The sequence below is a fragment of the Cupressus sempervirens genome, chromosome 1, assembly GCF_028749045.1.
Source record: "Cupressus sempervirens isolate cs-2001-9-10 chromosome 1, ASM2874904v1, whole genome shotgun sequence".
NCBI lineage: Eukaryota > Viridiplantae > Streptophyta > Pinopsida > Cupressales > Cupressaceae > Cupressus > Cupressus sempervirens.
The window spans coordinates 350388963-350401119 of record NC_143118.1 but is presented as its reverse complement, the minus strand read 5'-3'; positions in this window follow the sequence as shown (position 1 = coordinate 350401119).

Sequence of the window (12157 nt, the reverse complement as noted above, 5' to 3'; positions counted from 1 at the left end):
CACGTGTCTAAACCTATTGAGGCACTATCATTGGTGTCACTATCAGTTTCCACTATGTATGATGTGTGGAGAGGAGTAGAGGATAAGCTGGGAGAACTTTCCTCAAATTGAACATCCTTCTCCACAAATAACTCATGTGTCTCTCGATCCATCAATCTGCAAGCCTTCACATTGTCTTCATAATCGTTGAAAGTACAAGGCCTAGGTGTCGATGCCTTGCAACTCTTGGAAGATAGGTTTGCCCATGCTAGACAACTGAAGACTTAGAAATGACTCACAACTAGTTTTCTACCACACCATGCCTCAAAAGGAGTCTTACCATCTAAGGCATTATGAGGAGACCTATTAAGTATGTGAGTAGCACTTATGATGGCTTTAACTTCTAATGTAGGATTGAGAGACTTAGCTTTTATCATGCAACTTGCCATGGTCTTGAGAGTCCTAATCCTCATAGCTGCAACATCTATCTTTTGTAGACTGAATGATGGTGAGTTTTGAAGATCAATCGCCTCAATTCTGCAAAAGTTCTTAAGTCTTCTGTCAATATATCTATTCTCATTGTCCACTCTTAATACCTTGACGGCTTTCCTTGACTTGTGTTCAACATGAGTCTTGAAGTCTTGAAGCTTATGAACCACTTCATTCTTATGATGAAGGAAGAAGACCCAAGTGAATCTTGAAAAGTCATCAAAAAAATGTGAGGATGTAGCAGCCTTTGTTGATTGAAGTCACTACAAAGGGTCCTGCTAAAACCATGTGAACTAGCTAAAGAACAACTGGAGCTCGAGAAGACTTCCTTTTATCATACTTCTCCTTAAGATTCATATCCACTGAACAAGATGAACACTCTCCCTTAGAAAAGTTGATATTAGGTAAACCTTTGACCATATGTTTTGAGCAAAGTTGCTGAAGAGAGCAGAAGTCAAGGTGACCAAACCACTCATGCCATAGGTTGATGTGTGAAGTAGAGTGAGTCAACAAGGCTTGAGAAGGAGACCTAGGCATAAAGTGGGAGAAGGAATAAAGCCTCTTGTCATCATTGAATTTCCCCACTGCAAGTAATGAATCATCTCAAAGACTTCACACCATTACTGAATCTGGAAGGAACTCAACTTTATGACCATCTCCAAGGTGAGTGATTTGATAAATTGATAGGAGATTGGAGCTAAGGTTTGGAATGTAGAGAACATCCTTGAATTCCCCATTTTCCATTTCCACATGTCCTTTCCCTTCAACTTCCATTTTAGTATCATCTCCCACAAAGATGTGTGGTACCTTTGACTGCTTCAATGAAGAAAAGTCTTCTTTTGAAGAACCCATATGATAAGAGGCACCTGAGTCAAGTATCCTTTCCGAAGAAGAACTTGTGTTTGCCATAAGTGCTTGCTCTTTACCCTTTGAAGAGGTTGGAGTAGAATCCTTAGAAGTACCTGACACTTGAATCTTGTTCTTCTTGAGTAGATTTTCTAACTCATCGATTCTTTTTGTCTTGTAATGATGCTCATCATGATTTAGTTTTTTGTAGTATGCACAAAAGAGTTTGTCCTTCTTTTCATTACTTCCCTTCTTGTTGGAAGAAGAATTGCCTTGTTGTGAGGACGATTGTTGTGTTTTCTGCTTCCACTACTTCTTGTTGTTGTTGCTTTTCCCTCCTTGACTTGATTGGTGTTCATCACTGGCCACCAAGGCTTTGGTCTTTGATGACTTGAGAAGTCCAAAATCCACCAAGTGAGATTGTTCAACAATCAACATCTTTGCAAATGCATCAAAGGAAGGCTTGTGGTAAGCAGATCCCATGGTCAACCTATGAGTATTAAAACTCGAAACAAAGTTGGTGTACTCAAAAGGTAGCCTCTTTAGTATGTGATGAATCAACCTAACATCCTTCATGGGATCTCCATAATTCTTAGGATCCAAGAGAAGTAGATCATCTTCAATCTGAAATCCCTTTTCTTCATCCACTTTACCATACAATTGTTTAAGTTTTTCCCAAGCTTCTTTGGATTCTAAACAATTTTTAATGTGAAAGAGAAGATCCCCATGTACACAACTCCTAATAACTCCTAAAGCTTGTTGGTCTTGTCTTTTCCATTCAATGATTTCTTTACCATCAGTAAGTTTGGTAATTGTACCATCAACATAAAGACTATATCCTTTTTCCATTAATCTACTCCATGCAATATCTTTCCATGTGGAATAGTTGCGTGAAGTTAGAGGAGGACATTTAAAACCCATGATGCAAAAAAGAGCACAATAGGGAGACACAAAAACATAGCACACACCCCCCCTTTTCACTCAATCAAAAGACCGCCAAAAAAAGACGTTGTTGGCACTTTATAAGTAGTGTGTTTACAATGGGCCACTTGTCAAAATTAACAAAGTGGACTTTCTAATTTTTCTTTTACAACTACCTTATGAGGTTTAAATTTTTCACTTAAGCACTGTAGCTTAGTTTTACAACAATTCTGAAAAAGAATCAAAGCTTTACAATGCCAAAGAAGGCCTAATTATGAAAGTGATAAATTGGTCCAGACAACCCTAGAATTTGACTTTAGATTTGGGAAGTAGATAAAAAAATATGCACTTTCAAAAAAAATAAAACTTGGAAAAGTGACCAAATGTGCTCGTACGGATCTTTTGAAGTTGCAAAATGCAGGATTATGCAGGTACATTCACCAAAAATTGCAATTTCTGCAAAATATGTGCACCAAAACTAGAAAACAACACCACCAATAAAAAATTTAGGAAATTTTACCCGATTTCAAAAAAAATTGCACCTGAATTGGAGTCCGGATGTCTGAGATATGAGCTCGCAAAGTCAGGCTACCAAACTGAAAAGCAATCTGAAGAGGGGTCTGGAAGAGAAACTGTGAGTCTAAATTTGATGGTTAAAGGGCCATCATTGCAGTTGTAAATCACTTGGGTTTGATGGTCAAATGATCGTCAAATTTAACTTAATGAAATAAAGATGTTAGCAAAAAAACTGGGCCCTATATTGACGTCGCTGACGACTGGACGTATGGCTAGGTTCCACAGGTGATGTGGCAGTCCCAAATATAATGTGTCACTATGTGAGAAAAAATATGAATTCCATAGGTGATGCAGTGGTTTCGGTTGTCGCGGCTGATGTGTCCTTGACATGTCAATCACTGAACATGTGTCATTAGCAGAGGAGTCCACCGTGGGTGTGGGCAGAAGATTGGGTAGTGTCCGCGTGGTAGTCTAAACTTGCACGGAGGGTGGCAAAAATAAAAAATAGGCACTAAAAGTTTGAATGCAATGAGCACCGGAGAAGTTTAAAAAACTGCAGAGCTGAAAACGTGCCGTCGATTGGCAAAATCTTCCAAGTAGGGGTCAGAATATTCCCTGTCGCTGGTTACAAATGCCAATGCCAGTAAGAGATCACATGCCAAAAAATAATGTGCAGGTCCAAAAAATATTAAATCACGCACCAAAGGTATTGCTTCCTGGGATTGCAATCGCTTGTGTAGAACGTACGAGTTGCTACAGACTTAAATGCGCCGAAAACTTCTTCTTAGCCAGTCTTTGGTGGCAACGGCTACCCAGCCAGTTATTTCGACTGGCTGGGTATGACGCCGTTATCTCCGGCCGTCTTCCTGCAGACTGTCCCGTACCGCTTTAAAAATGGCGTAGAGACCAAAAACCAGTCCATGTCATACAACACGTCCATCAATACAAACAAGTACAAGAAAGTCAAGAGTTGAGAAAAGTTACACGTGCCACCTTAAGCAATGGATTAAAGATGGTAGAAAATGTCATCTTGCATTCAACATTTGCTATATCACAATGGGATCTTTAGGATTGGGGTATTGATTACTTTTCCATTCACAATACAATGCATAATTTAATACTGATTATAAATCATGATCTCTAAATAAAGCTTCGAATGGCATGTAAACAATATTGGAACATAAAATCTTTGGAGGTATTGCAATTCAAAAGGTTTGTTATATATATATGAAATATTGTTGAATTGATAAGCATTAAAACAAGGATTCTAATTTTTTATTTAACGGTTTAACGGCAGTTGAACCTAGTAGTTTTCCACTATCCATTAAAATTGTTTGTTGTTTTCTAGGTAGATTGTGTGTCTATTTTTGCATCAATCACACAATCTACACATAAAACATCAAGCAAGTTGGAGGGCATACGAGCACATTATAGTAGTAATAGAAAAATATTATCGTAGGGTTGTCAAAAGACCAACAACACACATGTGTTGGTTGTTACATGTCAAGGCCACAAGGGTCATATTATGTGTGCAAATTTCTTTCTTTGAAAAACCTTTAAAAAGATAAAGAACCACAATTGGCCACTTACGGTGCAAATGCCAAAAGAGATCATTAACAATAGATAAACAATGGCCAGACAAGTGGGACAAAATAATGTCGAGATTTATAAAGGCTCTCCCAACCTTCACAATGAGTAACAAAATGGTATCAGAAAAGGTAGAGGACAACACCCCTCTAACCAACAAATCACCCCAAATCTACAAACTCATTTCTACGAGGTAATGACGGTAGTTTAGTAGTCTACCCCAATAGGACAAGAGCATGAAGATATTAAGGGATTGGGAAGTTAATCACAAACCCATCCTATGTTTAGGCATTCATAAAATGGAGAAGACCTTTCATGATTACCAACCTCCTCCTCACGAAACAAAATTGGCTCTATAGTTCTTCCACCTTCATAGGAAATGTGAAATCTAGGAAGAAGAAACTCGAGTCACCATGACCAACAGAAAACATCCCACCTCAACTAGAAACAACAAATCTCCATAATCAACTATAGATTTCAATTAAAAATAATCAGCTAGTACGATCCCTATGAAACCATTGTTCATACAAACTATAATGGATAATCCAAACAAAGAAAAATGATGTAACAAAAACCTTTATTACAATCTAGCTACAAGGGTCATATAAACTCCTCCCTAAAAACCAAGGTAGGTACCGTCTTCAAAATCATAGTAGCATATTTTGTCCCCACACCTAGCCTTCAATATATTGAGATTCCCACATGAGGAATGTCCATCCAGAAACACAAACTCGAGGGCAAGTGAGATGTAGGAAACTTCATCCCAAGCATTTTCTACATAATAGATCGAACAATCTGCAAAAGAAATGGCTCATCAAAACAAGCAAAATCATCCTCTATAAGCGCTCACTAACCCATGTCCAATAGGGCAAAAGGAAAGTCAAAGCTCCCACTCAGTGTCCATAGACACCATGTCGAAAACAAGCATAAAAAAAAATTCCATTAACCAAAATGTATCCAAACACATCTCGAGTCACTACAAAAGAATCATTTCCACCAACACCAATAGTGGCTTTGTAATGCCTCACTAGGGAACCCAAGTCAAACTTTTCATACATTTCAGAAATAAAATAAACCCACATATCAAACTCTCAATTTGCACACAAAATTTGACAACCACGAGGTACACAATCTCTTTCGAAAGGAAAGATTCACATAAGTTTCTAAATCCAATCTTAATTCAACTAGTTGATCTTTAAAGTATCTCTTTATCTTAAAAATCAAACAAAAACTTGCAAATTGGTGTGTGCCAATGACAAAAATAACTTTGATATAGAAAACATATTCAATAGGGTTTCCAAAAAGAGTAAAACTTAACAACAAACAAAAATCAACTTAAAATTTGAATAAAATAATTATTTTTAATTAAATAATTCCCGCATGCAAAGAAATTTATCTTATTATTTAATTGCATGAGTCAATTTAAGTTGAATGTGTAAATTAAATTGCATTAATATGTGAACTACTAATTTCATAATTATAACACATTAATAATATGCACCTACATATAATTAAATATTAATATATTAATTGTGCATTTAATTTATAATTTGAAGTTAATATCTAATTTAATATATGATTCTCATAATTAGACTTTTGAATTGTCTTTAATAAATATAGATATTTGATTAATTCTCATTAATTAAATATTCTTATATTTAATATTTCAATATTTGGTAAGATTTAATTATTTAATCACTCAATTAATCTCTTAATCCAATTTAATACAAAATCACATCAAAGCTCATGACATGCAAACTAATGGAAAACTAACTAAATTCAAAAAATTACAATAATCATGCTCAAAGGGAAAGGTTAACAAATTTACGTCACCTTGACGAATTCAGGTAAGTAGTCAATAAGATACTTGTCCACTATTTCAGGACAATGATGGTTCAGGTTGGGATTTGAATCTATATGTTATCTCCACGTAGATGTTGATCTTGTTAAACACAATTGCTGAAAAATCATTATGTTGACTCAAATAATCCTTTTCTGGATCATTGGGTTAGTATCAATTGATATATCCAATTATCGTTCTCAACTTAGTAATAGTTGATTATGATTATAGAAATGATTTAATTAGGTTTAAATATATACCAATAATCGAACCTTCAATCTACTGAATAATTTTTCCTTTTCATAACACCCAAATCATATCATATTCTTGATGAAATTCATGTGTCTGAGAACATTGATGGTAATGAACTTTTACCATCACATGATCCTATAAAGTAGTTTATTATTTGCCAAGAAATATGATATACCACTTGAAGTTTGTGGTCAACTATTAAAGAAACAAATTAGGCTTCATCACACCTTCCTAATATAACTCCACTTACAAAATCACTTCCATACAATGTAGGTTTGCTTGCGCAACCATAAGTCTATACTAAGATCACCTTTGAGATCTTGATCATATTTATTCAATTTTAAAAATTGTTAGTGTTGCTCAGGAATAAAAATATGCAACTTCAATAATGAAATCTCCTAATTGAGTTTCTAGTAAACAATAGTAGAAGTATGAAAGCCAAGTTTTATTAAAACTTTGTCAATCCCTGTTGAGAATATGGTTGTTTTACAAATTGCATAATATTGTTTATATTATATTATTGTATTTTATTATGTAATGTTGCACCTAGGAGCATCTAGATGGATGTGCAATATGGAGAGATTCTATTAGAATATTCTTAATGAGTTGTATTGACACATTGTGATAATATCAAGTTATCTTCCACCTTAGGCTCATTCACCAAGTCCCCATTCTCATTTACCATAGTAGCTCTTTAATCATCAATCTTCTTATTAGCATTAGGATGTTCAAAACATCTATGACCTTCTTCACCACATATGAAGAAAGTACCTTTAAATGCACCTCTATATATTCTTCTCCTCTGTTCATTAGGTATTGGTTCATCTTCAACAATTTGTTTATCCTATATCAAGTGATCATGCTTATCCTTCCCCTAAGAATTACCTTGATGTCTTTTCTTCAAATTATCTTCTTCCTTCAGAGCATATAGATAAGCATCCTTAACTTAATCAATCTTCAACATACCAATCTCATTTTGAATATGGAATAGTAGACCATTAACATGCCTAGCCACCTTTTTCTTAGAAAATTCTCTATGCCTAGACCAAATAGTTAACTTGTAGAACTTTTCGGTATAATCCTTTGACTTCTTTGGATTCAAGAACCTCTTAAACAACTCAAATTCATAATCAACGAGAATAAACTTAGCCTTCAATTTTTTCACCATCCATCTCCAACATGTATTTTATTTCACCTTTCTCTTCTCTATTGTGTTGTAATTCTTTCCACCATAAAGAAGCACGACCTTTCAACTCAGTATGTGTCAACCTCACTCTAAGTGGATCTCTAATATCCTCTAACTCAAAGTAGTCTTATAACTCACCAATCTAATCAATCAAGTCTCCATGATTCAAAGTACCTTAGAAATTGAAAACATTCATCTTATACTTCGTCTTCAACTAAGCTTCAGATCTATCCAACTGACCAGTTATGTCTTCCATAGATCTCTCCATCTAATCGATCTTATCTTCTCCATTAGATCCAACAACCTCAAAGACTTCAACAACTTCCTCATAACCATATTACATACCCACATTCCTCGATAAACAAACAATATCTCTCATTATCTAAATGACCATATCATTCTTCATCAACTCCATTAAATTTGATGTTTGATCTAACCTTTCTGAAATTTTAGTCTCCAACACATCACCGAGATCTATAATTGCCCTAAGGTCCAATCTTCTTAGAGGTATCTTCCAAGATATTTTAAAAACCTCTACAAGAAATCCTACCTGATATCCTTGTGATAAACTCGACTTGCTTTCACCTTGTACAAACAACAAAGAATGGTTTCACAAGTCGAGGAACATAGATCTATGAACCAAATCACACGAAATATCTACAACCAGACTCCAACAATCACCAACCAGATCAAATCTTTACTTTGATAATACCTTCATACCTTATCATACTTATCTCACACTTATCATACCTTCATAAGTTTCAACTCATTGAAATGCTAGTTCAATTGATTGTGTATCTATTAGTATGTTGTCTCATTATATAGTCATATACAATGGACATACCTAGATACTTGCTCTATTTATTGGATAGAATGGAAACATTATGCATAGAATTCAGTTGATTTGGACTTTCTATCTAGCTATAGCTCAAACAAAATGGTTGTTTTTTAGGTATAATTCTTCAATCTAGCATTCTTATATGTATAATACATTTCATCTCTATCAAAATTTATTAAATAAGTGGACAATATTTATGATAAATTAAATACTTTTTTTGTATCATGTTTCAGATACACATTTTGTTTTTTAATAAAAATTAAATAATAAATATAGGAAATATGAGAGTTATCAAGACTTTAAATTAAAAATTGATAAAATATTATACATTTTAAAAATCAAAATCTTGATATCTCTCAACTTCCCTATATATATTATAAAATATATAAGCTAGTTCAATTTCATTCTCATATAATGATAATGTATTTTACATGAAAGAAATTAGCTTTATCATGTAGGTCAAGTTGGTCAAATGCCTATTGAAATGCATTGGATGAGAACTTAATAAGCAACATTTTCTAAGAATGTTAGATGCACACATGCATGCACATGGTCTACATACACTAAAATATTTTTTTTGAAAATATATACAATGAAAGTTTTTTAATAATTTTGAAGTTCTCATCCATTTAATGAACAAAAAAAATATACCTTTTTAAATCAATACCCATCCTATATATTTGAAAATTCCTTATTTGATCTAATATTTTTATGCAAACCAAAAAAATGACTTGATTTCCTTCTAAAAATTAACTAAAACACATCTATATTAGATATCACCAACGAAGATCTAACTTGTTTATGATATCGATTCATTGAAATTTGTTTATCAAATACTAAGACTTATCAGAATGTTGGTTGTGTTTATGAAATATTATCTATGTAAGAACGTGTGTGTGTGTGTGTGTGTGTGTATTTTGATTGTAATTAACAACAAAGGTTAATTAAAAAATGCACAACAATTCAAACTGTAACAACATTATAATCTCATAATTACAGTCCATTATCTGTTGAATTAGCTTTTAAATTTATCTATGATCTATTTCATTCATTTTTATTAAATATAATTTTAAATTTAACAAAGACTTTGATATAGAAAATATTAGAAGTCATAAAAACGTTTTAAAATTAACTTCTAAAATGATAATCCATATACATACATATATATATACATACATATAACTAGCTCATTTTATATTTTACAACAATCTAAAATATTTTGATTGTAATTCACAAAAAAGATTAATTAAAAAACGTACAACAATTCAAACTGTAGCAACATTATAATCTCATAATTACAATCCATTGACTCATTAGATTAGCTTTTAAATTTATCTATGATCCATTATATTTATTTTTATTAAATATAATTTTAAACTTAACAAAGATTTTGATATAGAAAACCTTAAAAGTCATAATAACGTTTTAAAATTAACTTCCAAAATGACAATCCCTATTTATCCTGCAAGGTATTGTTAGCAACGGATCTTGGACTGTTGAACAGACAAGCAATATAAGTAGTAAAACACGTTAAATATAGAGAATAGTGGTAATAATCTGTCCTACACAGAGAGGATTGGAGCGGTCGATGTACAAGGGAGGAAGTTCAAACTTCGAACATTTTCAAATTTATTTGCAAAAGGAGGACTATAATAATCTGACACTGACGTAGACTGTATATATCTTTATATATTTATACACGTGATGCTCTACACGTAGGGTTAGGGGTACCTTCATATTCTTAAACACTTGTGATAGTGGAAGCCTCAAATCTAATCACCAGCCAAGCCGACTATAGAGCTTATCATCTCCTTGTACGTGGTACTTTTGAAACAGGCACTGAATTCACTATAAATCTATCAAACTTGGCTGACGGTATGGGACAGTCTGCAGGAAGACGGACGGAAATAACAATGTCATACCCAACCAGTGCTGGGTAGCTGTTGCCCATATAAAGAAGTACATTTTCGTGGCTGTATAGCCACGGGCAATATTGTTTACATGCCATTCGAAGCTTTATTTAGAGATCATGATTTATAATCAGTATTAAATTATGCATTGTATTGTGAACGTGAAAGTAATCAAGACCCCAATCCTAAAGATCCCATTGTGATATAGCAAATGTTGAATGCAAGATGACATTTTCTACCATCTTTAATCCATTGCTTAAGGTGGCACGTGTAACTTTTCTCAACTCTTGACTTTCTTGTACTTGTTTGTATTGATGGACGTGTTGTATGACATGGACTGGTTTTTGGTCTCTACGCCATTTTTAAAGCGGTACGGGACAGTCTGCAGGAAGACGGCCGGAGATAACGGCGTCATACCCAGCCAGTCGAAATAACTGGCTGGGTAGCCGTTGCCGTCTTTCGTTACCGCAGGGCCAAATTCAGACTTCATGTCTCAGAATCTAGTGTCAGTCGTCAGTCTTTCCAGGAAGAAAGGACAATGACGTCGAAAAAGAGGGACGTCACCGAGTTTTGAAAAAATGGGCCAAAAATCACAAAGCGCGGGTCATAGAGTTTAACTGTGATTCCAAATCACGTGCTAGAGATGACTAGAAAAGGCTGACGCCGGAGAATATACATAGATGTTGAAAACCTCCTTCAGTGTGCATGGGTTTTGCATGCAGACTTGTCGGGGGCTTGAACAAAGGCCAAAAAAGTTTAAAATGGCTAGAATCTACCACACACAGGTTGGGAACTTTACAAATGCTGTCAAGTATTGTGGGGATTTATCCCACATGTAGTGTGTGGGTAGCCCGTGGGTTGTTAAAAACAAAGAGCCCAGGGAGGTAAATCAAATGTCAATCTGCTGGTGGGGTAGCTATTGGATTTGGTGACTGTTCGTTTATGAATTAGCAGATCTGCAACACGTCTACTGCGAATTGTTGAATGTTTGCTAAATAACTTGCAATTAAATAATAGCTCCACACTGCTCAATCGGGATTTGACAGTTTGGTTCTGCAAAAAAAAAAATAGTGTAGAAAAATAAAATAAAATTGTAGATTCGAAATTAATTAAATTTGCAAAAAAGACCATACCCAAACTATAGATCGGGGTTTCCAAGTTTCGATTTGCAAATTTTTTTTACCTTATGGTCGACTTTGGGCCAAGGTAGCTGAGTTTATAGTCAAATTTTTTTTATTTAGCACTTCAGACACAATGGCGAGGTTAAATCTGGCTCTAGACGCTCCCAATTTCTGCAGTACTCTAAATTTGGGCTGAGGTGCTGAAGCAAGCATGGTCTCAAATGGCTTTGTGATGAGGAAGTCTCCAAGTTGCTTTGATACCATGTAAGAATTTGCCTTGGGGAAAAATTCACCCAAGAACTAAGAACTCAAACACAAGCACAACTGTAGACCAAGAGAGAGAGTATGATCAGAATGACGATATATTCAATATGCCATGATATGTTATGATCAGAGTACACTAGGAGTGCCTGTATATAAAGGCCTTTGAGATACATCTAGAATGTCTCATAATCAACACCATGATGTGTCATACAACTAGGCACATGTCCACCAAATATGGGTTATCCTCCATTAAGCATGAAAGTATGTGCAATGATGAGAGGATAAGCCTACAAAGGTGTGACATGCAAAACAGTGTTGTAGACACCATGTGCTAAAATAGAGTTGCGTACTCTTGTGTTGTCAACATGAAAACTCAAAAAAGTGCGCAAACTCCTAAGTGTCTCACAA